Raw genomic sequence first — 5,491 nt, 5'->3', positions numbered from 1 at the left:
GGAGTTCCCCATTTTTTAAAAGGAGATTGATTACACTTATCGAAGGCCTGAACAATTAACCGGTCCGGACAGTTTAAGCCTCATGGAAAGATGTAGGAGCAAAGGAATTTTCTCAACAGCAAAGTGAGACTATGCTTTATACAAATTTAGATTATTGTAATCAACATTTTAGTGACGTCAGAGTTTAAAAATGGTAAACCTATCCTCTAATCAACCACTTTGTTTTCTGATTTATAGATGCTCCAAAAACACAATTAAAGAGACCCTGGACTGACCAGGAGAGGACTGCAGTCGGGCGAAGCATGGCAAAGTTCATCTCGCTAAGGAGGGTGCCAGCAAAGACAGACTGCATGCTTTGTATTGCGAAAGAGTCTCCAGTCCTTAGCAATCGAACATGGAAAGATGTTAAATATTATGTCCACAATGCAAATCAAGAGAAAGCTTGCATTTTAAAGGAGGCCTGTTATGTTCAGTGTCAGCCAAGTTCTGTTGCTGAGCCTACAAGCAAGGCAGCACAGCCATTAGGAGGAGGTAGGGTGAATGGGAAAGAGGGATGGAGGGATAGAAGAGGCAGGGAATTGGGATGAGAGGAAGAAGGTGGAGAGAGAGAGACAGGGGGAGACGGGTAGAAAAAGAGAGACAGGTAGAGGGAGGGAGGCAGATAGAAAAAGAGAGGTAGAGGGAAAGGTAGAAAAGGAGAGGGAGAGAGACAGGTAGAAAAGGAGAGGGAGAGAGACAGGTAGAAAAAGAGGGAGAGAGACAGGTAGAAAAAGAGGGAGAGAGACAGGTAGAAAAAGAGGGAGAGAGACAGGTAGACAAAGAGAAGGAGAGAGACAGGTAGACAAAGAGGGAGAGAGACAGGTAGAAAGAGAGGGAGAGAGACAGGTAGAAGAGAGGGAGAGAGACAGGTAGAAGAAGAGATTGAGAGAGACAGGTAGAAGAAGAGAGGGAGAGAGACAGGTAGAAAAAGAGAGGGAGAGAGACAGGTAGAAAAGAGAGGGAGAGAGACCGGTAGAAAAAGAGAGATAGAGCTTGACGGGTAGAATAAGAGGTAGAGAGAGAGGTTGATACTTTTTCGTTCGAGAAACTCCTGAATAATCGCTGTCTGTTTTGTGTTGTGTTCAATAGTGTCTATATTTTTCTTGTATCTGTATTTAGGATTGGTACTATATTAAAATTATTATAAATTCCTGGTGTGTGCACACTGTAAATTCTTGTTCTCAAAAATTATTTTGTTGCAAAGATTTTCAGCTGGCCATCCAGCTCAGAGCTGGTAACTCCAGTGGCTCTTGAGGTTGAGGATACCAGTTGGCACTGCTGGAGGATGCTGCTGCTAGATGCTTTTCAGTTGGCTGCCCTCTTCCAGTATGCTGACTGGCTTGCCATGGTGCTGAAACGGGCTATGACGTAGGGGAGACGCAGGAATGTCGCAGGAAAATGGGGTTAAAAAGGGTTAAAATATCTCCCCATCAAGGCCAACCGCAGAATAGCCTACAAAAAGAATAGATTGCAATAATATGAATGCTAAAGATATTAAAACAGAATTGATTAGGCCTAGGCACACATATATATCAGTCCTAATCCTGAACGCACTGTGCATACATTTATTCAGGGCATTTCCCCCCCTGAAATAATTCCATATCACAAAAAATCCAAAATAGCTTGTGTGACAACTACATTTATATGAATGTGCTGATTTTTTAAACATTTGCGCAGCAAGAGAGCCGTCTTTATCTTATTCCGCATAAGGTTGCATTGATTGGCTCTCTAGTATAGAATATTTGTAGACATTAAAAATGCAACGTTCCATTCATACATTGTCATTCAAACGCGGCTATTGCTGACCCGATTAGGAGAGCTTGGTCTAGAGCCTGCCCATATTGTTGGGCAGGATGAAGTAGGCTATAGGCAGGGTTCGAGTTATGATTCCATCTCTGTTGGGGTCTCTTAAAGTTATTGACGGTGGGGGGAGACCGTACCTGAATTTCAACGGGGGGGGGGGGGGGGGGGGGGGGATATAGGACGTAAATATGGGCTATTATGACACGGCTCTTCTCAGTGCCGTGCAAGTGAACGGAGCGTTCCACGGTGGAACGCTCCGTTCACTTGCATGGGCCCTTCACAACAACGCCAGCTTCTTCGGTTGCTAAGCGACGTCAACGTCTTTGGCTAACTATTTCTCTGCTGATCAACGCTACGTATGGTAAGTTTGTAACAAACAAATTGTATAAAAACACCTTGCGAAGTTAGTTAGCTGCTCATTATCGAAAATAAGCCCTTTCAGGTCGAAGCACCTCCGTTTTGCGTCGCCGTCCGGTTCGCCCTGTCCGGGCTTATTTTCCCGATAATGACCGACGTTCTATTATCCCACTTAACGTCAATATAACTCTGCATGTGGAAGGGAAAATAGCTTTTTTGTAATTACAATATTATGCTGCTGCTCAGCCCCCACTGGCTCCCACTCGAACCCTGGCTAATATAGGTCTTTCTACACTGCCGAGCCGGTTCGGTCGCAGCTTGGAACGCCCGGCGATTTCACCTTCTTATCTCAAGTTTCCTGTGTAAAATCGAGGTGGTCAAATCCCCCGTTTGTCACGGCGCAGGGTTTCTTGGTTCACTGGGCAGGGCAGGGCTGTGCACGGAGTCTCTGACCTCTTTAGAATAATTTGTATTAATGCATAATCCCCAATGTTTTCATTTTTTATGAATGAAGACACCCGCATGCAATAATGAGTTCCCTCTATAGTAGGCTAACGATGCTCTTAGCGTCCTACGAGTACCCTGGAGCACTTGTTAGCTACGAGCGTTTTCACGACGTTCGTTACCAACGATGCTTTCGGGAAACGGTTTGAAAACTGTACGATGCTCGTACGAAACACTTCACGATCCACTTAGGCTAACGATGCTTTCGGGAAACTGGGCCCAGATCCGTTGCTATGCTTACAGTCTGCTGGCTTCAATGTCAAAACAAACCGAGTGCTTGGTCCTCAATCTGTTGGTTAAAAACTTTTTCTTAAAGTTGGTGTTCCAATTAATCTAAGGCAGTGTTTGGGTTAAGGGGGGTACCTAGATTCCAGAATTTATATTTCTGTGATTGAATGTGAGCCAGAACTGCTGGTCCTCACTTTGTGGGTCTTTTTACCCGGTCCTCAATATGTAGCAAGTACAAGAATGTGTGTTTGTGTGTGTTTGTTTGTGTGCGTGTATGTGTGTGTGTGGTTGTGCTAGTGTGTGCGCGTCTATGTGTGTGCGTATGTATGTGTGTGTGTGTGTATGTGTGTGTGTAAGCACTTCTGACTGCAGCAAAGCTAATAAAGGCATATGGGAGATTCCTGAGATGCCAGTGGGCAGACTGGCTTTGTGAGTTGACGTCATTGTTGACGTCATTGAGCAGCGATGGTGGTGCTGAGATTAGACCAATCAGGTGGGTAGCTCACCTGTTTGGCATATGGATATGAATCTTTTAAGCTGGTTATAAAGGAGAGGCCTTAGCGTGGTATAGGCGTTGATTCGTAGGCGTTTGGTTTGACTTAAGGACCCAATCAGAGTGAAGCAACATCTAGTAAATCTGGCAATAGACAAGCGAAAGACAAAAAAAGTAGGAAATGCACGATTCCAACTGTGGATGGATCTCACACCCACACCCGCACACAAACAAACACTCACACACACACACACACACACACACAAACACACTAATACACAGAAACACACACCCATACATACACATGCTTCACTAGTCTCTCTTTGCCCTCTTTGCTCTATGTTGTCTTACACAGACTTTAAGGAGGTACTCTAATTCACGCATAATCACACACAAGCAAATATCAAATGTATGGATGCAAAAACTGTGGCTTTGCCCTGTTTTGATCCTTACTGTTCTCAATGTGATTCAGTGGTATGATTTTAAATTGGGCTTCCATTCAATTCAATACAAAACAATACAAATAAACAGAAAATTGGGATTAAACTGTGAGCAAATGGAGCTCCCCAGTGCCCATGAAGATCCGAACCATTAAATGATTTGCGTATTAAGTAATGTTACATTATAAGCTTTAAGGATCTAAATAACTCTAAAATAAAATAAACACAACACTTAAGCACATTGAACAGATACACACCAAAGAGTCACATGCACACCTCCACACCTTAACAGCAAATAGGGAGCATATGCCTTCTTAGCATCCCTGCAGAGCTGCCAAGGGAAGCCACCAAGCCAAGTCTCAGCCAGGCAGAAACATTCAATATGGTGGCGTGTTATCCAATCAAAAGTCACCTTCTCAGTTTTCACACCAGCTTGCCTTTATCTTTAATGAGAACACATATTGGTGAAAAAACACTGCATGCTCCATGCGCCATGCTGTCACGGAGACGGTTGAAGAGTGGACGACAGCGGGAAGGACCTATCTTATGATCTTCTCAAGAAGACCACTTTCTTTGTATCATTATTTTTTAAAGCTTATAGGAATTCACCTTAGTACTGGCATCATATATTAACAACATTTGGACACATTTAATTTAATTCTACTGCGGATGCTAGGTGAGAAGTCAGCGACTCAGACCCATACGGAAGTCTGAAGATAAGATGAGACAATGGAAAATAATGAAAATCCGAAACCTAGTAGGACTGACGGACTCACCTCCATCTGTGATTCCTATTGATTTCCAAGGTCTGGAAAAGGACAGTGGCTCCTTAGGTATGATGGTCGGCCGCTGACACGAAGAATGACTGATATAGCTCAGCCTCCATCTGCCATTCACCCTGTCCCTCCACCTCTTACCTCTGTTGCAGCGCTTCACCCACACACACACCCACACACCCTTCTCACCTTGCATCACCCATTGCTCCATCCATCCTTCCCTTACTAGCTCAAACATCCATCCTGTAAGTAATGACAATGACAGCAGCATCAGTGACATCCAAGCAGAGCGGCAAGAGAAAGCAGGGGTGGAGGTAGTTGTTTGTGTGTGTGTGTGTGTGTGTGTGTGTGTGTGTGTGTGTGTGTGTGTGTGTGTGTGTGTGTGTGTGTGTGTGTGTGTGTGTGTGTGTGTGTGTGTGTGTGTGTGTGAGCTTTTGTGTGTGTATTGTTGGGGAGCAAACCTGAGCAACTTTTTCCCAGCAGAGATTTGTCTTAAAGTGGGCCGGCATTTTATAGGGCAGTATTTTTCTAAATGATAGTGGGTTTGAAGTGGACAAATGGAGTGGAATGTTTTGTTTGACTGGCAGTGTGATTTGTTCGAGGCCTGCACAAGCATGTGTGTGTGCTGTGTGTGTGGTATGTGTGTGTTTGTGGTTTTGTGTCTGTGTGTCTAAGTGTTCTTCTGACATGCGTGTTTTATGTCGTGTTTTGGGACGAGTTTTGTGCGTCACAAAGTGTGTGTGTGTGAATGTTAGACCCCATTTAGTCCAGATGAAGGAGAAGCCCCTCAGCATTCCCCAGGCAGAGGCAGTCTCTCTCTCTCTCTCTCTCTCTCTCTCTCTCTCTCTCTC

The 5,491-nt window shown here is 44.4% G+C and overlaps 1 long non-coding RNA gene across 1 annotated transcript; it reads left to right on the top strand.

The window, feature by feature from the left end:
• The first annotated feature begins 437 nt into the window (after window positions 1-437).
• Window positions 438-1,190, top strand: LOC132473994 (uncharacterized). Its single transcript, XR_009529539.1, has 2 exons — window positions 438-597; window positions 961-1,190. It is a non-coding gene; the product is annotated as an uncharacterized LOC132473994 (long non-coding RNA).
• Window positions 1,191-5,491: the final 4,301 nt, after the last annotated feature.

This window comes from Gadus macrocephalus, chromosome 16, assembly GCF_031168955.1.
Source record: "Gadus macrocephalus chromosome 16, ASM3116895v1".
In the NCBI taxonomy this organism is placed as follows: domain Eukaryota; kingdom Metazoa; phylum Chordata; class Actinopteri; order Gadiformes; family Gadidae; genus Gadus; species Gadus macrocephalus.
This window is presented reverse-complemented; position numbering and strand designations above follow the sequence as displayed.